Below are 27,815 nucleotides of genomic sequence, written 5' to 3' on the forward strand. Positions count from 1 at the left end.
TTTTTACATTGAAATGTCTGGGAAATGTGAGTCACACAGCTGAGGAGTTGTGGTCAGCTCTGGAGAACCAATTTCATGAATGGTTGTCTCCACTGGACCTGAAACCAGGGAAGGCCGTGTGCGACAATGCTGCAAACCTGGGTGCGGCCCTTCGCCGGGGCAATGTCACACACGTGCCTTGTATGGCTCACGTGTTGAACCTGGTTGTCCAGCAATTTTTAGCCCACTATCCCAGACTAGATGGCCTTCTGCAGAGGGCACGGTCGCTGTGTGCTCACTTCCGCCGTTCGCATCCCGCAGCTCAGCGACTTACATCTCTACAGAAGTCGTTGGGCCTGCCACTTCACCGGCTAAAATGCGATGTGCCTACCCGGTGGAATTCAACTCTGCACATGTTGCAGCGACTGTGGCAGCACCGACAAGCCCTGGTGCAATACGTTCTGACGTATAGCCTGGGCCAACGAGATTCAGAGGTGGGGCAAATCACGCTGGAGGAGTGGTCTCAGATCAGGGACCTATGCACCCTTCTGCACAGTTTTGAAATGGCGACGAAGATGTTTAGTGCTGACGATGCCATTATCAGCATGACTATTCCGGTGATTTACATGCTGGAGCACATGTTAAACAGAATTCGGAGTCAGGTGGTGGCACAAGAGGAGGTGGAGGAAGTAGAGGAGGAGGAGTTGTATGCGGAAGGGCTAACATCTGCAAGGTCCAGACGGTCGGCAGCACCAAGGGGCAGGCATGTGAGGGTGGGGGAGATGGTTTTACCAGGGCGCATGGTAGCAGCCAAACTAGTGAGGAAGGTGCAGGAGCCCAGGAAGAAGTGGAGGACGAACTGATGGAAGACTCATCAGATGAGGGAGACCTTGATCACATTTCTGTTGTGCGAGGTTGGGGGGAGAGGACAGAGGAAGGAAGCATGATTGTTACCTCGCCACCAACACAACAGGGACTTGGTGCTCCTGGATGCGCAACACACATGAGTGCCTTCTTGCTGCACTACCTGCAACATGACCCTCGAATTGTGAGAATTAGAAATAATCCTGACTACTGGGTTGCCACACTGTTAGATCCCCGGTACAAAAGTAAATTTGCAGAAATTATTCCTGCCATAGAAAGGGATGCACGCATGCAGGAGTATCAGCAGAGACTGTTGCAGAATCTTACATGTGCTTTTCCACAAAATACCAGTGGTGCACGTAGTGAATCTCACAGTTCCAACTTGCCAACCGTGGGACCGTCAAGTGTTCAGCACTCAAACCGTGACAGAACCACAGTATCTGCTGGTAACATCAATTTTGCGGAATCATTTCACCACTTTTTTAACCCATCCTTTGCAAGGCCACAGGAGACAAGAAGTCTGACACATAGTCAACGCCTAGAGACGATGGTACAGGAGTATCTCCAAGTAAACATTGAAGCCACGACTGTGTCACTGGACCCTTGCTCTTTTTGGGCTTCCAATCTGGATAAATGGCCGGAGCTAGCCACTTACGCCTTGGAGATCTTGTCATGCCCCGCAGCCAGCGTTCTGTCTGAACGTGTGTTCAGCGCTGCTGGTGGTGTGCTGACAGATAAGCGCACGCGGCTCTCCACTGATAATGTAGACAGACTCACGTTCATAAAGATGAACAAATCATGGATCCGAAACGACTTTTCTACCCCTGTGTCATCCTGGGGAGAGTAAAAGCTTGATGATTGGTTAAAATCACCCTACCAACCGTTTTAAGCTTTCAAATTACTAATCATGTTTATCTGTATCTTGACTGGAAAATAATTTGGGCTTTGTAGCAGTGTGCAGCACTGATCCTATTAGGCCATCTATACTAAAGCTTCACCAGATTTAAAATTAAAAATAATTTTTAGCTGCATCTAGCCCGGAAAATAATTTTGGGGCTCCGAGATGCGCAAGGCACATAAGTGCCTTCTTGCTGCACTACCTGCAGCATGACCCTCATATTGTCAGAATTCGAAGTAATCATGACTACTGGGTTGCCACACTCTTAGATCTCCCAAACTTTTCGATCAACCTTTTCATTTTAATAAAGACCAAAAAAATGGTCATTTTTGAAATTATAAGCATTAGCAGGTTGTTAGAAACTGAAATCAAACAGTTTTCAACTCAAAACTTTATTCTAGGTGATGTTACATTTTCACATAGGACCCCTTGTTCGAAAGGAGCTTCTGAACTCTCTCGTCCATTGAATTTGTCAGGTTTTGGATGGTTTCTGCTTCAATTGTTTTGCATGAGGACAGAATACCCTCCCAGAGCTGTTGCTTAGATGTGAACTGCCTCCCGCCATCATAGACACTCCTTTTAATGATGCTCCAAAGGTTCTGAATGGGGTAGAGGTCAGGGGAGCATGGGGGTCACACCATAAGTTTGTCCCCTTTTATGCCCATATCAGCCAGAGATGCAGATGTTTTATGTGCAGCATGAGATCGTGCATTATCATGCAGAAAAATGATCTTGCTGTGAAATACACGGTTCTTCTTCTTGAACCATGGCAGGAAGTGCTGTTTGAGAAAATCCACATACATTATGGAGTTCATCTTTAGCGCCTTCAGGGATCCTAAAGGGGCCGACAATCTCTCTCCCCATGATTCCAGCCCAAAACATTACTCCACCTCCTCCTTGTTGGCGCTGTAGCCGTGTTTGCGTGGGGTGTCCATCAACCAGCCATCCTCCACTCCATCCATCTGGACCATCGAGCGCTGCACGGCACTCATCCGTGAACAAAACAGTTTTGAAATCAGTCTTCATGTAATGTTTGGCCCACTGGAGCCGTTTCTGCTTGTGTGAAGTGGATAGAGGAGGTCGACAGGATGGCGCATGCACAGCTGCAAACCTCTGAAGGACCCTGCATCTTGTTGTTCGGGGGACGTTGGAGGCACAAGCAGCTTCAAAAACTTGTCTGCTGCTATGACAAGGCTTTTTTGCCGCTGCTCTTTCAACCTGACGTAATTGCCTGTAGGAAAGAGTCCTCAATTTGCCCTTATCAGCACGCACACGTGTGTACTGTGAATCAGCTACATACTTCTTGATTGCCAAGACACTTCATCCTGATCATCGCACAATGTTGATTGTAGTCATGCCTTGACCTAAACACTCCACAATTTGTTGCTTCTCAGCAGCCGACACATCCTTTTTCTTTCCCATTTTGGCAGAAAATGTAGGCTGCTTAATAATGTGAGAGAGCCTTCTTAAGTAGTCTTGCCTTTCATTGGACACACCTGCCAAACTAATTAGCACAGGTGTCTGCAATTGCTTACAGTGATATAAAGAGCCCTGACACACATCACCATCAATGAGTTTAACTGACAAACAAACAAATTCTTCCCTTATCACTCCTAAACACTTTTTGTATAATAATTTGGAACGCAGTGTACATGTGCTTTTCCACAAAACACCAGTGGTTCACGTAGTGAATCTTACAGTTCTAACTTGCCAACCGTGGTCTGTATGGAGTTGTTCAATAAAGGGCCCAAAATTAAGATAACATAGATGGGAGAGGTCTCTATGAATAGGAATTCCTAAGTATTTGATACCCTGTGAGGGCCAGGCAAAGGGAAAGTTGGACTGGATGGAATCCTATATGGATTTGGGGAGGGAGACATCGAGGGCCTCAGACTTTGCTGCATTGATTTTAAAATTTTACCATGTAACAAAGTGATCTATTTCAGCCATAACAGCATGGATGGATATATGTGATTGAGTGATATATACTAGGACATCATCAGCAAATAGAGAGCACTTGTACTCGGTGCCTCCCACCTCAATCCACCTAATATTGGGGTTATGGCGAATTGATGAGAGCAGGTGCTCCGTCACTAGGATGTATAAGAGAGGGGACAGAGGACATCACTGCCTTGTCCCATTGGTGATTGTGAAAGGTGATGAAAATGTTCTGACGCACCCCCTGGGCCTTGGGACACCCGGAGCCGGACCCTTTTTGGTGGATGCTGGTGGTTGTAGTCTTCGTGGCGGCGACCCAGTTCCGTGGCTCAGGGCGGTCAAACCAGTGGCGGAACTATTTATGTGGTTTTCATGTTTAAATGTCCGACTACGCCACCCGTGGATTGCGGTCAGAGTGAACCGCCGCTACAGGGCAGACCACTGAGGCTGGTGTTGTGGGTGCAGCAGAGCGTAGCATAACTCCCCACGGGAGGAGTATAGCCTCAGGGCAGTGTATGCGGAGGATGGGGGTGATGGTGCAGGGCAGCAGCAGTAACGACACAGAGTCAGTGATGCAGTTCAGGGCCTTTACTCACAGTTCTTATTATCCAGACCACGTCTGCAGGTAACGGCTGCCCACGTCGTACTGTGCTCACCAGGTGAGGGGCTCAGACAACTCCCAGATAACTTTGGAGCACTTCACAGGACCCCCTTTGTGTGTCCTTTGTCTGGCCTTTCTTACCAACACTTCTGTCCGGCTGCCTCGGGCCTCCTCTTGGTAAACTTGGCGCCAGTTTCCCTGACCCTATGTGGTGCCTTCCTAGCGGGTGTAGCGAGGGGCTGCGCCACATAAAATGTCAGAGCCTCCGGTTTCTAGCTGAGGGTCGTTTCCTGCCTCCACTAGTTCGGGGACCGGTCTCCCCCTTTGGCCTGACCCCTCCACGCAGGTGGATTCGGGCGTGCGGTGGCGACTCGCCCGTCCGCACCCCTGGGATCCCTTCATTCCTCGTTCCTGGAGCCTTCTCCGCTCCTCTTCCTTCCTTCTCCCTCTTCCAGGCCTGGGCCTCCGTTACTAGGCCCGCCTCCGGAGCAGAGCTCATGCAGAGCCCCTGCTCCCTGCCACTTCTGCTCAGACTTCTCTGCACTGAACTAAGATGGTGCCCACCTTTTATACTCCCTTCTCAATGCACCCAGGAACTGCTTCCTCCCTGCTCCTGCACTACAGGGTTCCCCTTCCTCAGTGTTCCCTCCCCCCACTCCAGCCAGGGACAGGGACTGTCGTGCCCATCTCAGGGGCATATTGGTCGCCCTGCCCCACGGCAATGTGGTGTAATGCATGCAGGTGTCGGGTCCTGATCCACACTCCATCCTTACCTGAGAGTGAGATATCACACCTCTGGGTGAGGTGCAATACGTCTTTAGCAACCGAGCCCTCAGGGTGCTACAGTTCCATTTATCTTCAGCCTAGGTGACGTATTGCGATACAGGGCTGTGATTTTGGCTATAAAAAGGTCCCCTAGACCCCTACCCCAAGCTTTTTAAGAGAATCATATATGGCGTGCCAGGAGACTCTATGGAATGCTTTCTCAGCATCCAACGAGAGTATCTAATTACAAATTTTTAACTGCATCTAGCCCAGGAAATACTTTGTGCCTAGTAGCAGTGTCTGCTAGTAAGCGGATTATCCCGGCTGTTAAGCAAGCTGCACCACCTGTAGTTTAGACACTTAATTTTTTCAAAGGAAATGCTTCGGGACCATGGGATACTTAGTGAAGAGCATCAGGAGGCACCCCAAGGCATAGGGGCTGGGACTGGCAGTAGGATGCCTTGCGGTGGACAGCCGAGCTCGATCCTTATAAAAGCTTTTTAACTGCAGCAGCTTTAGTGGACGCTACTGGAGCTGGAATTACCGCGGCTGCTGGCATGAGACTTGCCCTCCAATAGATCCTTGTAAATGGATTTAAAGTGTATTCATTCAAATTAGAGAGACAATTTAAATTAAAAAGCTTAGAGCTGCCTCCACCACAGGGGGGCTCGCTCGACCCACCAGCGGGCAGGCACCAGTATTGGGAGAGGGGGGCTGGCCGTCAGGGTTCACCGCGGCTCTGGCACAAACCCGGCGACACGGAGGTGGCACGGGCAGGAGCGGACTGGCCGTGTCGGCTTCTCACTTTTTGGATTTTAGAAGGGCATGACATGCCTATATCTGTGTCTCCCCCTCCTTTTACTCCTCCACCTCTTTTATTTTCGCATGACTATATGTACTTGTCACTTTTCCATGTGTTAGTTATGTCTTCTGAGCAGTTTGTCAGCTTTTGGACACCTTTGAAGGTGTTTTCTATGTGTTTCTATGTGTTTTTGTTTGCCTGCCATTGGTTTTAACGGTGTTCGAAGGTGTTCGACGAACAGTTCGACGAACAGTTCGGCGAACACACGGGTGTTCGACGAACCGAACCGAACTCGAACACTACGGGGGTGGCTCAACACTAGTTCTAAAGTCAAATATTTACTGTTTTTTATTTATTTATTTAACTCTGTTTATTAAGAATTTCAAAGAGTTTGCAAACTTTTGCCAACGACAATTGTTATATTCCACCAGTGGAAAATGAACCTCGACAAATGTTTATCATTTTTCACATAATTTCCAAAAAGTAAATTTTATTAGCACAAACCTAAACCCTACTAGCATTGATGATTGAGTAAGTGAAGAAAACAAATCTGCGCATCTTTCCTCGTCTGCGTGACTTTGTGTGCATTTATTATATTTCTCCACGGTTCTGAGGGTACGTCTTATTTTCCTTGTATACCTGCAGCATACATCACATTTCACATTTTAACACGACAGATTATTTCCTTGTAACTCTTGTGGTGAGGATGTAGGATCCATTTAGGTTTTTCATGGGCCGATGTATCTCTATTTTTTTTTTTTCAAAGGCTCCCTGTAATTGTCTTCATTATTTTTATATTTGTCAGGCCAGATAAGGATACACATCATGTTTATGGTGTGTCAGTTATCCCGGGGATGATTGATTTGCAGAATGTCAGTTGTATAAGGCAATTGTAGGATATTATTGATGAGAAACATATCTGAGCCTGACATCAAATTAGTGGTCTTCATGTAACAAATACAGGAGGAAATGTCTCAGATACTTAAACTGGTGGGAGGCTGGAGTTTTTCTACTCCCTCATCAATGAAACGCGGCTTTAAGAGTGGAGGGAGGGAGGGAAAAAAAGGGCTAAGTCAAAACTTCAGTATTTCTCATTATTATCTATACCTAAAGGGGACAGAAAAAGCCTCCTGTACTTCCTCTCATCAATACAGTAGAGCTTTTTGTCAGTAATTTGCAATAAGTGTCTACTGCAGTTCTATGGGGACCCAGAAATCATTATTGGCTGCAGACCTGCACTGTTCCTAATTGGAAGCATTGGGCCTTATCAACTGAGGATTTTCTAGGACCTTTGACAGATACCAATACAAAAATCATTGTTCACTTGTCAATTTAAAGACCATTAAAGCAGCTTATTTTTTTGTTTTAATTGGAAGCTTCTCCCCTCAACAACCCTCCAAAAAAAAAAAAAAAAATACGTAGGGCGGATAAGGTATATTAACATTGAGGTAGCAAGCTATGTAGGTCAGTTCATCAGGTTAGGATTGCGAAAGGATAAAAATAAAACAAGAAAACACGCACATTTTAGTTTAAAAGATTCTTGTAATTTCCTGGGGAATTTCAGCATCGAGCATCAAGTAAGGTGGTATCTGCCTGTAAATCTCCCAATTAAGCAAAACTGCATTCATTTAAGATGTTTGCAAAAAGCGCACTGGGGCCAAAATCAATCACAAGCGCTAGCCTGACCGGATGAAAACATATGCATAACATATTCATGTGCGGTGCACTGTAAGCAACCCTAAGCAGATCTCATTAATAAAAGCGTACACGGTATGTGAATTCGCCATAATGCTGATACTGTCAGATGCAACCAAACTAATATGTGTAAATGTTTTGGAGCAATAATCTGCTTACAGACGCTTTTTTTCCCTGAGTAGCAGCGGTTTGGGGAGGACTGATGTTCGGCTATATGGAGAGGCAGACTTGTTTTGACACTTCATTGAATAAGTAATGAAATCAGGGCTGATAGCAAGTTGATGGAATAATTGTAGGCAGCATTGCCATCTTATAGGTTACAGCAACCATTTCTCTTGAAGATAGAAACGCGAAAGGAAAATAGTTTCCTAACATAAATGTATACAATACATCTTACACATAAAAAGATTGTTTGCCTATGCACACGGCTGTGTTACAGAGGTGTGTGTATATCCATAATACGGCGCCCATGGATTGCCATGGGTGCATACTCTACTTTTTCAGTGGCATGAGGTATGGGGCCAGGGTTGGACTGGCCCACCAGAGAACTGGAGAATCCTCCGGTGGGCCCTGGCATCTCCTTCAGGAGAGTTCATAGTGCAAATCTTGCAGCTGCTATGAGGCTCTGGAGTGGGGGAGAAAGGTGGGCCCTCAGAATCAAATCCTCTGGTGGGCCCAAAGTTCTTCAATCTGACACTGTATGGAGCCAGATGGCAGCACACAAAAATACCACTGTTTCCATTATCTGGAACCTTGAGACACTGGCGGACACAGAGAAAAAAGGGCCCCATGCGCAAGAACAATATATGAGCCCTTTGCAGCCCAATAACTCCTAAAAATGTAGATGATGGTAGAAATGAGCCCTCTTCCCTCTTGGGCCACTGTTGCATCAATGATATGTCGGCCACTGCCATGAGAACTTTTTGCTATTCAGACTTTATCTACACTGTTTTCTCAGTGTGCAAAGAAATGATTTCCACTGATGCAAGTTTTCACCAATTTCCAACTCACTTTATGGAGTTGAGCAAAAATTTACCCTGCCTTGGTCTGATGTCCAAGTTGGTTCTCCATAACAGCTGGTCTTTATTTCTAGGATCAAAATCCTCAGCCCAGTTTTCTGGTTGCTTCTTGCGCTTACTAGTTCCCACAATGTCATGATGGCACGTTGTGACGCCAATCATGACATCACATGAGGCCTAACGACTAGGCCTCACATGATGTCATGACGTTGCAGATCCAATTAAGTAAAACCAATTAAATGAACTGAAACACCTGTTGGTATCAGTGCAATGTGTAGGTGCAAATTCACATTGTGGCCATTTATATATGCTCATTTTGATTTATTCTTGGGTTATATCTGGATTACTCTAGTGTTGTAGACTTTACGAATTGTATGTAAATATAAACTCACACATATATACATGTGACACATTTGTCGAAAGTGAGCTGAGCTGATTTTATTTGGCTGCCACATTATTTGCTGTCATAAATAATTTGGATCAGAAATCGTTTAGGCATGTGTACAACCCATGGAGGGATACATTTGACCTCATTATAGTGCAATAAAGTAAAATTCCAGTTTGTTAAATATCACCGAGCTGCATGCATTCAGTAACAGATCATAGGCATTGTGCTTCAAAAGCTTGCTCTTTGAGATAGGGAACGGGTTAATTTTGGTCGCCAGGAGCTCTTCTTCCAAACACAGGAAAAGAGACAGAGATGCAGCCCCTTTAAGAGCTGAGCAAGTAAAGAAAAAAGAGATTTATGCTTTTAATTAATGGCAATTAAACCATGCCTGTTGGCTTGGCCTATGGCAATTGTTCCCTGTGAAAAGAAGGCCGAGCTGGTGACAAGCATTTGAATCCGCTAAGTTCTGTCAGGGGAGCTGACTCTGCAGGCATCAAAACCAAACTAAATCAATAAAAGAATTAAACTTTTATAAATTGCATTTTGACAAGTATCAGATACCGTTAAGCTTTGATATTATGAATTCCTTGGAGGTGATGCAAACAAGAAGGGCCGCGGTTAGAGATTCAAACAATCAAAGAGGCTTGTTAACATGTGCTGTCAAATGCATCAGTGCTATTAATTACTACAAATTAATGTGACTCTCTCTTCCTCTGGTGATTGGAATAATAATCAGCTGGATTCAAGGAATGAGCACAGAGAACATATGCATCCCTGCCAAAAATAATAAGTTAAGAAACAAGCAGACATTTGCAATACTTATGCTTGCAGGCGTGATCATTTTCTTGTGCATATGAACACCCAGCTAGATTTAGCCTCCTTTTAACAAGTACGGTTCTAATCATCCCGAAAAAAAACCCTTAGATGTTAGTTTATTTGAAGAGCAGTAAAATTCATACATCTTCTCGCATCGCTGTCATATTGTATTTCTTGTCCAGGTATTAAAGTTAATTGCATGCCAGGAAATAAACATAGGGGAAGGTTTAATGATGATAAACTCTGCTTATATTCCGAAATGATAACGAATTAGATTTAATCTGTCGGAAAATGCGCAAAACTATTTTAAGGTTAGGAAGATTAGAGAAAGTCGATGCCATTTGTAGGTCACGGAGCTCAGAATTTTATCTGAAAGCCTGTCTATAGATTTTTTTTTTAATATTCATGTTAAGGCCTGATTCACATTTGCCTATTTGGGTCAGCATTTTGCATCTGTATTTATAAATCAAATCCAGAAATTGGTCCAAGACATAGAAGAGGTGTAAATATTTACATTCCGTTATGTTCCATTCTGGGTTTCACTTACAAATATTGATTGAAAATAGAGACCAAAATACTGATGTGTGAAAGTGGCCTAAACCTCCGAGTCCTATTTTTGGTCAGCTATCGTTTGTCACTACTATACACGGTAACTGGAAAACAAAAACCCATGGCATCTCTGTGGAGGCAAAGTATCTTTCTAAAAAGGATGAATCACGCCACAAAATGCCATTTGTACAGTTGTCAGAACAAATTTGTAATAGTTTTATTGTCTACGGTGGGGAATTTGTCACTGAGATCAACCCATCTAAAGATTAGATATGGGAATGTAGGTCTTTGAAAGATAAATCCATTGACATCTTTATATTTCATATCTGTTGCTGCATTCCCAAGAAATCTTTGTTTAAACTGCCACGCTAGCATTATTTTTTATTGCAGAGCTGGAGTGGTGCCACTAATTTAAATTCCTTGCTCCTAGTCTTATCTTTACCAGCCACCATCTTTGTCTGTTATCAGCGCCGCTACGGCACGTCTTCTGCAGATTGTGACCAACCAAATCACTCCAGTGTTTGCTGGGTGATCCGGAAGTCACAAATTTATTTATTGAATTTATTTATTTTACTCACTTATATAGTGTCATTAATTCCACAGCGCTTTACATACTTTATAATTTCTGTCCCCATTGGGGCACACAAACTAGATTACCTATCAGTATGTGTTTGGAGTGTGGTAGGAAAGTGGAGAACCTGGAGGAAACCCACGCAAACACGGGGAGAACATACAAACTCCTTGAAGATGCTGTCCTTGGTGGGATTTGAACCCAGGACCCCAGCGCTGCAAAGCAACAGTGGTAACCACTGAGCCAGCGTGCGGCCCAAATTAATGTAAGTATATAAAAGCCAGAATGAGGCTCTCGTACACTTACATTAAGAGCCAGTTACCATTACCTCTGCTTTCCGGTAGGTCAGAACTTACAGTCACAAGATGGCAGCGCGGGACCAAGTGGCATGGGGAAAAGCGGATGACGGTAAATATAATACTAGGATCAGGGGACTTAGATTGGAAGTACCATTCCAAAGCCATAAAAAACCCTCTGGAGTGTTGCTTTAATTCATATGCACATGAGGCATTAAGTGTACTTGGCATGACAGATGATCTTTGTTGGTATGTGAGCAGGATTTGCAGTGATTAGCTGATTGTTGAACCCTTTCCTTTTTAGAAAAGGTTTATTTTAAAGAGATTCTCCCAGAATGTAACTAGATGGTCATGGCCTGTCACATATTTCAAATGGCTGCCCATCCTAGGCACTTGTCAGGATGGGCTGCAGTCTGAAGAAACACAGCTCCACAGACCTGGGTCTCAACTGACAGAATCTGAATCGTAAGCACACATACCTTCTGTGAATCGAGAAGAAAGGCTGTGACAGGAGAAGAAATACATCTTTACCTTGGCTGACACGGAGCACGGAGAACTGAGGCAGAAGAAAAAAATCCTTTGTTCTTTGATAGCCCTTCTCCTTGACTTATGATGCAGCTCCTCAGTTAGTTGAGACACAGATCTCAGGAGCTGTGATTCTTCAGACTGTAGCTCATTCTGACATGTGGCCAGGACTGGCTGCCATTTGAATTATGCGATGGAGGCCATTTTATTACATTCTTAGAGAACCCCTTTAATGAGACAACCCCTTTACTGGTGACCTTCTAGTAAACTTTTTAATAGCAATTTCTATTTTTTTGTTTCATATCTAAAAAATTAGAGATCATTTGTTAAAAAATGGAAAAAAAAACACTACAATGATTTAATTAACTTTTTATTTTTAAAAAATGAAAAAAAGTTTAAGTAGTTTGTTGATTCCATATTATCCTCTTCCAGTATTGTACTATTTATATTATGATACTGTATCAACATTTAGATCATTTTAGTTACACAAAAACTACCTACATAGCATTTTGTTACTTATTGTGCTATAAATGGAAGACTCACAGATTAACCCCAGTGTTAAAAAGTGTGTGAACTACAGAGAATTTTTTTTGAGACAATCAATCATAAAGTGTCTGTCAGCTAGTAAATGAACCCAAAGGCCAGAGGTGATCTGATTCAGTCATCAGAGCACACTAATGGATCAGACATGAAGGATACAGTTATGAGACAACAGGGATGGCCAGGCCACTTATCCTTAGAGCCAGATTTTTTGTGATAATATTCCCAACAGAATATTTCTTAAGACCGTGAGTATGCACTTCATCATGTTGTAAAAGCGGATGTTACAGAAAATAAAAATGCAACCTTTAACACTATACTTGTGTCATCATTGTTGGACTGGTGTGTCAAAGTTCCACTTGTAACATTGACTATGGTGACGACAACATATTCTTAATTAAAAATAGATTTAAAGAAAGTTTTAAAAAAGTAAATAGATCAAAATGTATAATGCATAGAGAAATGACGTAGAGGAATTACATACTGTATAATAAAATACATAAACAGAGGTATTAATAAAGGCTAACCTAAAGAGAATGCACCCAATGCACGTTTCGCAACAAGCTTCTTCAGGGATTGTAAACTTTGGGCTCTTTACTTTTTTCGAGTATCCATCATCAATAGAGAAATGTAGATGTCATCATTACTTTGCATTATTTAAAATGCTTCTATGGGAGGTTTGATTTTTCTTGTCTCTGGCATGATATATTTTTAAACTTTTAATCATGTTTCAATCAAGAATATATATTTTTTATTTACTGAGCTTTGCATGTCTTTTGTATAGGCATTTAGGTAAATTATATAGATAATATACAAGTTCAAGGTGACAGCTGTGTTTCCCGGCTGCCCCTAAGGTTTATGGGTATGTAAATATATAGACTATTAATGCGTACTTCAAGGTTTTCTATGTATTTAACTCATCATACAATTGAAGAAAGGTTTAGGACAATGAAAAGTCCCTGGTACTTAGAAGGCAACACAGAAGGCTGGCCTAGGGGAGGCTTAACATGTAAATGAAGATATCAGCTGCAGAAGGTATAGCTATAACTAGTAACATGGGTAACATATATATTTGATAGGGCAGGTCCAATACATTTAAATTCATGCTAGCAGCAGGCTGTAGAGTTTGATACTTTAATATTATAGCCTCTACACGAAGCCATAGTAAGGAAACCCACCAGTCTCTATTATTTTCTATTTTACATGTGTCCAATTAATTATTAATTACATTTTATTTTATTTGTTACATTAACATACAGTATGACAATGGCAAATGGTATAAAAAATTCTAAGAATAAAAGTCATTTCAATGTAAAGTTCCCCAGGTTTAATGTGTGGGCTCATTAAAGGCTAATAGCTCTTAGTAATGTTGAAAGTTTAATATAATTCTGCCCAGTGGGGTTTTCTTTAGTTCTGCTAAACACATCATCTAATTGGCCTGAATTTTTGCCATCAACTTTTACATGTATTTTCAGAAACACTATATATATTGCTTGTCTAAAATACCCAATTAGTTGCATCGGGTCTTAGATAAAAGTGACTTTATTGTCTCTAATTCATTTGAAATCACATTTAAAAATTAAAAATATAAATTCAAATATTTGTCAGTAAAGACAACTGAATCTTCACATCACAAAATATGGTTTTATATATTCAAATTTAGATTTACTTATTATTTTTGTGTTAAAGATATAGCAATAATATAATAATTTTAACCAAACTTAAAGGGGTATTCTGGATGAGAAACTTAAAAGAAGGCTGCACCAATATTATACAAAGAGAAACAGAACAACACAAATACTACATCCTAAATGTGCATAATTAAATTTTTTGGAGTACTGTTGCTCATTTGTGCTCCAGCGGTGCAACTGTCCATGTGGCAATTGGACTATAGTTCCCCTTATGTATTGTGACTATTACTTAAGATTGTTCTCTTTTCTCTCTATTCCTCTGGCTGCTTAAAGGGAACTGGTCACCAGGTTTGTCCCACATAAAGTATGGCCAGCACCTGTTCGCTCTCATATACAGCATTCTAGAATTCTACATGTTCCCAATGCGATTTGCACAACACAAAAAATAGCTTTTATTATATTCATCTACGGCGCGGTCCGGTCCGATGGGCATCGCTGGTCTTGATCCAGCACGTTCTCTCGCAAACGCTGTCCTCCTTCCCTGTTTAGTGTGGATGACACATCCTACGTCAGCCACGCAGTGGCCCCATCACATTCCTATGCAGGAGCACTTCTCTATGTCCTGTCAAGAGCAGAGCAAAGAACTGTAGTGCGCAGGCGCCAGCTCTCTTTGACCTTTCCCTGCACATTACAGTAAAATGCTCGGCCTTCGGCAGGGCAGAGAGAAGTGCTCCTGCATAGGAGTGTGATGGGGACACTGTATGGATGACGTAGGACATATAATCTATACGAAGCAGGGAAGAAGAACGGCAATCACAAGAAGAGAGGAGGAGCCGGATCAAGACCAGAGACCCCAATCGGATGGGACCGCTCTGTTGGTGAGTATAATAAAAGCTATTGTTTGTGCTATACATAGCACATTGGGGACAATATACAGCATATTAGAATGCTGTATATGAGGTCTTTCAGGTACTGCCCCTACTTTATATGGGAGAAATGTTGAGACAGGTTCCCTTTAAGAGTAAAATATGCATTTAGACAGGTCAATAACTGGTGAATAGGTGTTAGTAAGGGCTCATGCAGACGACAGTATTTTCGGTCTGAGTGCCATCTGACAAAACACTGGATCACAATCGGACCCATGTTCTTCTAAGGGGCCATACACATGTCCGATTTTTCCTCGGACCGAGTCTGTAGGAGGAAAAAAATCGCAGCATGCAAAATTTTAATTCGTAAGTCGGATCTCACTCTGACCACACTCTGATCAAACTCTGTTATCAGAGTGTGATTAGCATAAACGGACCGATTTTCTCGAATGAGAGAAAATACGGTCTTGTGATCCTACCCTACCGAACGCTCCTTCCCAACTATTAGCTCATTTAAACATGGCAGCAATCATCCTATTAACCAGCAAAACACTCGTTCATCTGGTGATCAAATCTTTTAGACCAGTGCAAAAATCATTGTTATCTACAGCACATCACCCCATGCAAACATATAGTGCTAAACTGTACATGCTTGGCCAACAAAGTGAAATGACTATAGGCTGTAACCCTGTTTAATACCTACAGTTTGGATTTTTGCTTTGTACCGAATACTATCAATAGGGGAAAAGTTTTGTATACCAGAATAGCCCTTCAACTGGACCAGTCAGAACTCTGTATAAATGTGCAAAAATTGCATTTGTAAAGCTCTGTACGATACTGTATTCTTGACAGCCAGTTTGCATATCATGTTCCATATAGGTATTGCATTAGTTCCATGTAGTTCCATATCAGATCTGTATGGTATTCCATATGGGTTACATATTTATTTACTGCAATGCTAATTTTCTTGGAAGTTGGGAAACAAATAATATGTGTACAAATCCTATTATTGAAAGGGTTATCCAGATTTAACATATTGATAACCTGCTCTTGGGAAAGGTCATCAGTATCGGATTGGTGGAGGTTCAACAACCAGCACCCCCACCAATTAGCTGTTTTCAGCTCTGGCTGCGGTTGGATGTGACAAGAGAATGTAGTTGAACATTATGGCTCTGTTGACAGCATAGTGGCCATTTCCAGGTACTGCAGTGAGTAGGAGCTAAGTTGCAGTACCCGGTAATGGCCACTACTAAGTGAACGGAGCTGTCCCAGCTTCATTCATTGTTTACATAGGAAATAGCTAATCGGGGGTGATGTGGTGCTGGGTTTATGACCTCCGCAGATCTGATATTGATGAAATGTCCAGAGGATATGTGATCAATATCTTAAGCCTGGCGTTTATTGAAAGATGAAAATTCTCTGTTTCCTTTGGCATTGTCTCACATCTCTAGGTGAAAACTGACACCTATATTGAATTTGATGGAGAATTTTATTAATTTGTTTTTATAATGTAGCATACAGAAAGCACCATAGGATACCATTACTGCGTGTAGTGGATCCATCCCACTTGGAAGTGGCGCAAAGTCATAACACAGTATAGTTATTAGGCCACATTCACACGTTCAGTATTTGGTCAGTATTTCACATCAGTATTTGTAAGTCAAAACCAGGAGTGGAACAATCAGAGGAAAAGTATAATAGAAACACGTCACCACTTCTGTATTTATCACCCACTCCTGGTTTCGGCTTACAAATACTGATGTAAAATACTGACCAAATACTGAACATGTGAACGTAGCCTTATAGGAAAAAAAAAATCTCTGAAGTTTTTCCAAGTATCTTATTATCTTCATTAGTATTGGAGTTATTCTTGATAAATTTATTTATCTATCTCTAAAAAAAATCTTCTGTTAGGAAAGAAAAAGAGGAAGACAATCTGTGAAGCCTAATTGCCAGGAAGACATACAGTTATAAACGTGTCTCAGACTTTCTCTTCTCTACATAGGATTCATTTACATATATCAAGTGCTGGTCAACATGAAATGTGTTTCATTTTAATTTGAATTGGTGTTAATATTTTTTTTTTTTAGATCAGATTCTGTCCCAGACATTTTGCATATGATTAGTATCCAACAGTGAGATCCTAATTAATTATCAGTCCTAAAATGAAAATCTATAAATGCACTTGCATTGGTATGTGTCCGCCTGAGATCACTCTGATTAATTTATGCCGAGGGCTTGATGTGCTAACGTGGTGTTAAGTTTAAAACCGTCCATGTAAAACTCTCAAAGACTCAGTGCAAGCATCTTGTGTTAGTAATAGAAAATCCCTGCTGTAAGCAAGCTGCTTACACCTACCAGACGTTAACGCCAAATACATTTAATTTATTTATTTATTTTACTCACTTATATAGCGCCATTAATTCCACAGCGGTTTACAGACATCATCATCGCTGTCCCCATTGGGGTTCACAATCTACATTCCCTATCAGTATGTCTTTGGAATGTGGTAGGAAACCGGAGAACCCGGAGGAAATCCACACAAACACGAGGAGACCATACAAACTCCTTGCAGATGTTGTCCTTGGTGGGATACATATAATAGTCTTGAATTTTCATATCTCCATGAGATGGTCTTGACTCAAGGTCCGGGTACATTGGTAAGTGGACTTATTGCAAAAGAATCTGGAAGCATCTCTTGTCCGAGTCAAGACACAAAGTCTCCCATCTGGAAGATAGAACCAAAGATAATATTGAGTTAGTCTTACAACCATGAAGAATCAGCACCATCCATTGAAATTCTGTGCAATGATGACCAGATAGTCATCATGAGTGGACCAACATATGGGTTGATGAAACAAGGCAACTCTTTTAATGAGGTTTACCATGCAAAAACATGAATAAGGTATTTCTAGAATATCAATTTCGTTGAGGGTGGTTTGATCAAGGTGACCTTACTCAAGGCCTATTGGATCCCATTTTCTCTTTCTATATCGTGTCCTTGTTTGCTCATTATTGTCATATATAAAAATTATAAACATGCAACTTTAATATTGCAAAAAAATATAGAACAAAGGAAAACCAGCTCACCGTCATCTAAATCCCATGTGTTTGGGCAGCACGGACAGACGTAATAGAAACAGCTTAAAGGAAATCCAGCTTCACGGAGTAAAATTCTTCTTTATTAGTGAATCATGTCAGCAAGATAGTGAAGTTAAAAGCATGTCAAGATGACAACATGGGCCCAGTCCATGACTACGCGGTCAGAGACCAGCCTGGCTGTCGAGGTGTTTCTGCTGTTTCCACCCTTAATCATAATTTCATTTAAGCTTCAAAAATATAGAAACCAAAGTGAAAAATTAAATATATATACATGCAGATCCACACCTAGTAGAAAAATCCAAATTCATCTTAAGTAGATTTTCCCTACTAATTCCACTCTGTCCAAAATCTAGATCTCCAAAACTTTACCCCGTGCCAAAGTGTAATATAATAAAGATAGATAGATAGATAGATAGATAGATAGATAGAAAGGATATAAAAAGTAACACGTTTACACACCCCTGTTAATATACCAGATATTTGCCATGTAAAAATTTTTTTATCAAGAAGAATCATTCCAGAACTTTTTCCATCTTTAATGTCACCCATATTCTGTACAATTCAATTGAAAAATACACTGAAATCTTTATATTTGAAAAACTAAAAATAAATTGCAAAATTAACGTAGTTGCATAAACATACACACCCTTAAACTAATACTTTGTGCAAGTACACTTTGAATTTATGACAACATTCAGTCTTTTCAGGTAGGAGTCTATCAGCATGGCACATCTAGAATTGACAATCTTTGCCCACTCTTCCTTGCAGTAGCTCCATAGCTGTCAGATTGTGAGGGAATCTCCTGTGTACAGCACCATCTTCAGGTCACCCACAGATTTTCAATTAGATTCAAGTCTGCGCTCTGACTAGGCCATTCCAAAACTGCGATCTTCTTGTGGCAAAGCCATTCTTTTGTAGATTTGGAGTTATTCTTAGGGTCATTGTGGTGCTGAAAGGTAAAATTTATTTTTATCTTTTCAATAGAGGCCTGAAAGTTTTGATGCAAAATTGACTGGTATTTAGAACTGTTCATAATTCCCTTCACCTTGACTAAAACCCCAATTCCAGCTACCAAACAACAGCTCCAAAGCCTAATGCTGCCTCTACCATGCTTCACTGTGGGTATGGTGTTCCTTTGATGATGTGCAGTGTTGACTTAGTGTCAAATATAACCTTTTGGAATTATGGCCAAAAAATTCAACCTTGGTCTTATCAGACCCTAACACATCTTCCCACATGCTTTTATCAGACTTGATGTAAGTTTTGGAAAAACATAGTCAGGTTTAGATGTTTTTCTTTGCAAGAAAATATTTCTGTCTTGCCACTCAACCCCACAGGCCAGACATATGAAGAATATGGGACATTGTAGTTGCAAGCAGTACACAACCAGTACTTGTGAGAAATATCTGCAGCTCCCTTAATGTTCCTGTGGGCCTCTTGGCAGCCTCCTGAATCAATTTTATCCTTATCTTTTCATCCATTTTGAGAGATATCCTATTCTAGGCAATGCTATTGCGCAAAATGTGAGCCTCTTCTTGATGACCGTCTTCACAGTGTTCTATATTATATCTAATGCTTTGGAAATTTTTCTGTACCCTTCTCCTGACTCATAACTTTCAACAATGAGATCCCTTTGCTGAGTTGTATGCTGTTTACTGATCATGGCTTTTTTCTGTAAAATGCAACTAAGAAAATATAATAGGATATAAGATAATCGGAATAGGATATAATCAGAATTACTGTAAATGATTCCTCCTGGTATGATTCTTGTTCATAACAAAATTATTTTAACAGGGCTATGTAGACTTTTTATATCCAAAGTACATACAATTAGGCATGAGATAGACAAATCACATTCATAAATCTTTGAATATCCATAGACACACATTCATAATCATAAATCAAAAAGTAACAGTAAGAAATAATAAAATAGATATTTTGAAAATATTATTATGGATACTCGCAAATTACACAAATTGAAAATTCTGCTTTAACAGAAGCGTATGTTATAACAAACTCAATAGGACATAAAGAGAAAAAAAACTAAAATATGCTGTGGGCAAAAGCATGGAAAATGTCAGTCACCAAGACAGTAAGTAGAAGGTGCCGAGAGCTCTCTACATGAGCATTAAAAATGCTTGGGGCACACAAGTAATTAACAAGAACAAATGAGAAGATATGAAAGGGGAAGAGCATTGATATGTGTTTTGGGCTGCAATGGGAGTAGACTTAAGAGGACAAAGCTTACAAGGCATTAGCAATAATGAAAAAAAATGTGGTACTCTGGTGCAATCCTAAATAATTTGAGATAAAAAATTTACATATTTGCAGAGAAATATTTAAACATTTACAAAAATATCCAGCCTTTTAATTTACCCATGTGAATTCCCAGTGCCATGGCATCAGACTGATTATAACTCATACAGCAAAGCTGGAAACCAAACATTCTTTGCCTTTCATCTATCATAAATAAATTAAATTTGATTAAATTACATATTTCTTAATATCAGGACCACAGTATGAAAAGTAGATTGTATGATGGCAGGAAAAATAAGTTACCAATATATAAATCTCCGTTAAATCGTTTTTGTATATATGACAGGTTTTAATGTGGGCAACACGGTGGCTCAGTGATTAGGAATGTTGCAGCACTGGGATCCTGGGTTCAAATCCCACCAAGGACAACATCTGCAAGGAGTTTGTATGTTCTCCCCGTGTTTGTGTGGGTTTCCTCCTGGTTCTCCATTTTCCTTCCACACTCCAAAGACATACTGATAGGGAATGTAGATTGTGAGCCCCAATGGGGACAGTGATGATGATGCCTATAAAGTTCTGCGAAATGTGGAAACATTGGAAATGCAGAGTGTAATCCATGTGAATCCACATGTCACTTGTGCAAATTTGTTTTTTTTTGCTGACTTGTGTTGAAATCCACGGTGGATATTTTAATGCTGAATTTGCGACACTTGCGGATGTTCCCATATATTTGTTTTGACCAGTAAAGACAGCTCATACAAATGTTTCAACTTGAACTAGAACTGAGGCCATGGACTTGGCTATATTACAGCTCTGCAAAATGATGGAGACATTATATAGTATACATAGAAGTCACTAGGGCCATATTTCTACCTTTTTATGCTCCTGATTTTCATATGGAATCCATCAGAAAAATTGGTCTTGTTTCATTTGATCCCATATTACAGCGCTGTGAAGTACCAGGTGCACGCGCTTAAGGCCTGTATGACAAACTATACACGTTTATATCTGTGATGTTGATTTGTTTGATAACCACTTAATAAACTGATGGCTTTGCTTTGTGTGCTGTCCATCGAGTCCTGTTGAGTATTAAATTTTCACGCTCTCCCTTAGAAGAGAAAACCATGTCCAAATAAAGCAAATCTGGGAAAGTTTCATCAGCTTTTCCTTTATTTTATTTTATGGGCTAACTTATTTAAATTGAATTGATTTCTACTTGAATTTTACAAAAATTTGCATTCTGGAGAATACAGATTTTTTTGCAATTTGCAAAGCTAGAGTTCAGCAAAATCGCAGCCTCCATATTGCTGAACGGTATAGGGCCGCAAAAGGTTAAAAAGAAAAAAACATACTCACCTCACTACTCACCTCTCTGGCTGCCCCAGCTGCTCCCTGTCCGCTGTCCAGTTTTCCGAGCATCTCTCATGGAGCATCTCCAACCCGATGCTCACTCTAGGCTGAACCTTCCGTTCTTGGGCTAGAGATGCCCCGGGGCGAAAGTGCCTGGACTGTGGGAAAGGATCAGCGGGAGTGGCCGAAGAGGTGAACGGAGAGATATAAGTCTACGTTCTACTTTTTTTGCATCTTACATTTATTATGCTCCGGGGTCTACGTAGAGAGGCCCCAGGGTATAATAGGGAACATTCAATTCATGCAGAATAATTTCTTGGCAAATCAAATTTCCTGGTAAAATCCACACAATTTGGCAAAGTCAAATGTTGTCAGATTTGCTCATGTATGTTTTATAGTGATGGCTGAAAATTTTGGCACCCTAAAATTGTCACAGAAAATTAAATATTTCTCCTAGAAAATTATTGCAGTTGCATATGTTTTGTTATACACATATTTATTTCCTTTGTTGGTTTTCAAACAACACCAAAAAACAGAAAGAAACTTCATTTCACACAAAACCCCAAAAATGGTCCAGACAAAATTGTTGACACCCTCAGCTTAATATTAGGTTGCAAAACCTTAGGAATAAATAACTGCAATCAATTGCTTCATATAACCATCAACAAGCTTCTTACACCTCTCAACTGGAATTTTGGGCCACTCTTGTTTGCAAACTGCTCCAGGCCTCTCATATTTGAAGGTGCCTTCTCCCAACAGCAATTTTATGATCTCTCCATGAGTGTTCAATGGGATTTAGATTTGGACTCATTGCTGGCCACTTCAGAACTCTCCAGCACTTTGTTTCCATCCTTTTCTGGGTGCTTCTTGGTGCTTCATTTCTGGGTGCTCTTGGGTGTTTCAGGTCCTTGTCCTGCTGGAAGACCCATGACCTATAGTAGGATGCAAACCCAGCTTTCTGACACAGGGCGCTATATTGCAACCCAAAATCCTTTGGTATTCTTCAGATTTCATGATGCCTTGCACACAGTCAATGTAAAAGAAAATAACAGGGAGTGCGGATTGAGTAACCTGATATGCCAGTGGGTGTAGGAATGGGAGCCGAGTGATTGCTAACCTGAGGAGGTGGGGCAATCCTGCACCACCCCGGTATGAAGCGTGGATGTCCGGGAACCAGCGCGGTGTCGGGCTGCTCTTCCTGGTCCAGGTCATGTGACCGCTAAGAGGCGTCACCAGAGATGACACGTCAAAGGTCCTAACACCACAGTTTGGGTCCGAGGTCTGGGGGACAGAAGGGAGTTCAAGTCACCGCTCTCCCAGGGAGTTCACTTTCAAGGCGATGTCAGAAGCGGTGAACTCCCAGGGAGAGTGGTGACTTGCGCTCCCTTCTGTCCACCAGAGCTTGGACCCGGCTCCGGCACAGCGCTGCCCCCAGACAGTGCTCCCTTGCTGCGGCTTACCTTAGCGCTCCCTTTTGCTGCGGCTTATCTTTCATGGCTTGCACACAGTCAAGGCACACAATGCGAAAGGCAGCAAAACAACCCCAAAACATCTTTGAACCTCCATCATATTTGACTGTACGTACTGTGTTCTTTTCTTTGTAGGCCTCATTCTGTTTTCGGTAAACAGTAGAATGATGTGCTTTACCAAAAAGCTCTATCTTGGTCTCATCTGTCCACAAGAAACTTTCCCAGAATAATTTTTGCTTACTCAAACAGCAGTCTGCAGGTATGTGAGAAATAAGAAGTAGTAATGCATGGATAAATAAGGCTCTACAATCTTTCCATCATATTTTTACCTATTTACTATTTTTTTTACATATCAAGCTCAAACCTGTAACATAACAACTTAAGCAATTAATAACAATTACTAATGTGTCAATTTTAACTTAATATTTTAAATAATAAATATGTTTTTAGACTGAATACAATATTGAAGCACATACATATAATTCAGACTGTCAGTAGAAATCATTAGTTTAACAATATTACTGTATATAATGAATTATACACTATGGATCAATATATAAAAATATGGCTTCATAAATGGAAAATAAATTAGTGAAGGTTAAGCTAGCAATAAGAATTCTTAATATAGACAAATTTATTAGGAAATGTTCTACAATTAAATGCTTTTGCGGTATGGTAAAATCTCTAAATTCAATTTTGTTATGAATAATTATTTAATAATTATGGCATGTGGAAAATATCAGGATATCACTAAAAGTATGATTATAGTAAAAAAAATTAAAAAATAAGTTAGAAGCCTTTAAGTTCCCAAATTACCTTTCTTAAGTTTGGTAAAGTAACTAAGATTATGGAAACATTTTTGAAAGACCCACTTTTCCAATGCCCATATTTTTATTTTAGGGTCAAGTTCAGCTTTAACCTTTCAACATCTTAAGGCATTTAAGGCATCATTCACACACAGTTTCTTATGTGTTTTTTTCAAACTGATTTTCATATTTTTTTCCAAGCTTCTTTGGGTGATGTTTATCTAAACATGTTTTTAATCCCATTCTAAACATTTTTTTAAACCCATGCTACTGAGCCAAAAATGGACCAAAAGAAAGTAAAAACATCACAAAACGCATTGTGTGTTGTGAAACTCTATTTTCATTTTCTTATAAATGTATATATTTTTAATGCTAGGGGGTATTTTTTCAATTTACAAAATTGCTAGCATGTTCACCAGGAAAGCCTCTTATGTAACTTATATAGATCCTCCTGGAGTAACAAAGAGGAGTCACGGAACCCCGATTTCCTAAGTTTTGTAAGAGGATACAGGGATGACTATGTGCTACCCCTTTTTTCTTTAATATAGAAACTACGTGCAAATATAGGAAAGCATTTCTGTGACCAGATGGTTGGGGGCTGAATAGAATGGCATAGCGGAGCATAAGTGGCCACGGGGCTGCAGGTTGTGAACCCTTGGTTTATTGGAAATAATAAAGGTTTGCACTGGCTAACAGGCAGACAATACCAGCTAAAATTATCTTCCTCTTCTCTTCAATAAAGATAAGGCTGAGCTACATTCTATTTAGCTAAAGAGCACACCTGAGCCATTGTTTAGTAGTTTCTGAATATATCTAAACTGTACAGTGCTGGCCCTACACTTCTGGACATCTCGTTGAGTGCTCAATCATATTCTATACTATGCAGCTACTGCTTTTGCCACTGTTAATAGACACCCACACAATAATCTCTTGTCTGTCAATTATGTTCTTTGACTACATTGTACTGGGAGCCCTGCCCTGGACATGGTAAGTAAACCTGTTGCTATTCCCAAAAACGGGGATAATTTTTTGGCTGAGGAAATTAGAGTTGGAACCAGCTCAACATGCATTTTCCAAATAGCAAATCTGTTGCTGCTCCCAAAAAAATTGATATTTTTTTGATTGAGGAAATTAGAGTTGGAAATCCTTTAAAAATAAAATTGCTGAAAAATTGGGCATCTCAGACAACAAAGCAATAAAGAGGGGCGGTGTGTATAATAGAAATCTGTCCATACGCGTTTCGAGCTACATGGCTCTACAGCGCCCCTCTTTATTGCTTTGTTGTCTGAGATGCCCAATTTTTCAGCAATTTTATTTGTAAAGGATTTCCAATAAAGATTTTGTGAATTTTTAATTACTCTGGTGTGTTGAGCTGGTTCCAACTCTAATTTCCTCAATTACCTTCAGCGCTGTGCAGCAGCTGGGATACCGTGCTCCTGCCGGATTGGAACAGCATCTCAGGGGTGGGGTGAATTTTTTTCTATTATTTATATTTTTTTGATGACTTATTAAAAACGCCATTAGTTCTTAATTTCCTAAAGAGAAAACCAGTTGCTGATCCCAAAAAAAGGATAATTTTTGGAAACATTCATAAAAAGCTATTGCTTCTTTAGTTTTTGAACAATGAACCTATTGGTCTTCCACAAAAGGGAACAATTTGAGGACCATCACTTGTTCAGAAGCAATGGCTTCTTCCGTGTACAACGCCTGTGTAAAAACACTAGCTCTGTAGGCACCCATCTCCAAGAAGGGTTAATTTTTTGAATTTTTTTTATATTTTAAATAGCATAAAAACTCTGTCAGTAGAGTGTGTTATTAATCAAACTATTGGTTACCTCCAGTTACCACCAGTTTACCATAGCTATACATGGTGAGGTCACTTTGACATTACTAAGGCTGTGTTTGAGTTAAAGAGTTTGAAAAGGGTTGAATTAAGTCCCAGGAGCCCTCTTTTCAGTTCTTGCGATTCACTTCAAACCAAATATTTTTTCAAAAATTCAGCTAAGCTGGCAAATTCGAATTTCAAAAGATTTGCTCATTTCTACATTGTTTTCTTCAGTCTTACACTGTTTTTTTATTCTTTCTCTACAACAAAATGTCCATTCAGAATTTGGGAGTAGAGCTGTCAGGGGTTGTCGTGTAAAGTATATACATCATTTCTGTCCCAGAACAGTCAAATCATTTACAGTTTCACCACATGAAGTAGTTTTCTGACTGCCGGTATTAGTGATGAGTGAGAGGCCTTCACTTACATGTGTTTGTTTATAATCTCATGAAGAATATGGCAGAAGGTTTGAAGAGACAAAAGTAAAAAGAAAAATTCAACTAGGAGGAACTCATACATTTTTTATGTCAGTGATTCAATTATAGTAGTTCTTGTCTTGTAAGTCATGATATAGTGTTATAAGTTGAGATCGTTATGTTACAGTTATCCAATGGACTTCACAAAGAGCCTTGACAGCAATGACTGCAATACCGGCCTTACACAGCTAGACCCTGTCACGGAAAGTGATGGAGAGCAACAAGGTAAATGTTCTATTCAGTTTTCCAAATTGGTCACGATCTGGTCATTGACTCTTTGGACTTTTCATCCAGAATGTTACAAGCTCATTTGTAAGATAAAAAAGAACAATTGTAAATTAAACACAGCTTTAGATTTCGGTAAAATTATATATTAAAGGTTTTTTTTTTTCCAGGACTTTGATATTGATGAGCCATCCAAAGAATGGGTCATCATCAACATTAAGTTGGTGGCGATATGACTCATGGCAACCCCACTAATCAAGTGATCAAAGGTGTTACAATGCTCTAGTGAGCACTTTAGCCTCTCCGTTATTGATCAGTCACGAAGCTGTACATTTTGTTGGAGCTTTGCCTAATATAGCAGCTCTCTGCTGCTCCGTCTCATTCAAGTGAGTAAAACTGAACTGCAATACAATGCATAGCCACTACAAAATGTATGGAGCTGTGCCAGAAACAAAGGTTTACCAAAGGGGCCACACAGCTTACAAGTTCATCAGTGTGGGTGCCAGGAGTTGTACCCCCACTGATGTGGAAACCTGTATGTAAAGCTTTAGGAGAAACTCAAAAGGTTTCACACGTTTGCCAGTTTTGATCCAATCAGAAAGTCAATCGATGAGAGACAAAGGCACACAACCAGTGTCTGTTAGTGTACAGGCTTGTCTGCTCTCAGATGTCCAGTCAAAAGTCTTTATTACAACCACAGAGATATGAAAAGGGGTATGGATTTACATTACCTAAGGGTGAAGATATTTTAATTGGGGAAAAAAAGTATTTTAATTGGGAATAACAAGGACGTCCTTGAAATTGGCTGTATCTAGCTTTCCTATGCCTTCTGTAACAAAGAAAACTTAACACAATGACACCTACACTATATATATGAGACAATGCCCTGTGTTATTGCTTTTATGAATAACACTTATAAAGCTAATTTAAAAATATTAAATTATCAAAGATATATGAATTGTCTAAATAATAATCAAAGCAAAATGTAAATATTTACCATAAAACACTAATCTGATGATGATAATAATAATAATAATATTTTTTATCTCTATTCAACAGATACCATGGGGAGTGAGGGCCGTGCTCGCAAGCTTACAATCTATGAGGAAATAGGGGAAACACAAAAGGTAAATGGTAAAATGTACTTGTATTGTATGGTCCAGCCATCAATATAATAAATAGGATATTCAAATAATGCTGCATGAACCAGACAGTATCTGAATAAGTTCAGATACAAAGTGCTATTACATGCATGGAGGGTGTGTAAACAGAAGCTATGAGGGACCAGATATGGAAGAAAATTTTGGAAGGGCAGAATTGGAATAGTTACATAAATGAGATGAGGCAATAGGTCAGTCTAAAGAAGTGTGTTTTTATGGCACCCTTAAAACTGTGGGCAATATTGGGTATAGGTAGGTTAGTGGAGGGAACAAACACAAGGAGTTCAGTTTTTGACATATTCAATTTAGATAGAGTAAGGACATGGTGTTAAAGACAGCTGAAAGACAATCACTGGTATATTGTAGTAATGCAGTGGTGATGTCAGGAGACGATATGTATAAT

The 27,815-nt window shown here is 40.3% G+C and overlaps 1 long non-coding RNA gene across 1 annotated transcript in view; it reads left to right on the top strand.

The window, feature by feature from the left end:
• Positions 1–27,815, top strand: part of LOC141156792 (uncharacterized) — a 155,524-nt gene that overhangs the window by 72,695 nt on the left and 55,014 nt on the right. Inside the window, exons 3-4 of the long non-coding RNA XR_012247712.1 lie at positions 26,155–26,252; positions 27,312–27,379. This is a non-coding gene — a long non-coding RNA (uncharacterized lncRNA). The remainder of the gene's footprint in view (positions 1–26,154; positions 26,253–27,311; positions 27,380–27,815) is intronic.

This window comes from Phyllobates terribilis, unplaced genomic scaffold, assembly GCF_046119375.1.
Source record: "Phyllobates terribilis strain yellow unplaced genomic scaffold, ASM4611937v1 Scaffold_8__6_contigs__length_399053987, whole genome shotgun sequence".
NCBI lineage: Eukaryota > Metazoa > Chordata > Amphibia > Anura > Dendrobatidae > Phyllobates > Phyllobates terribilis.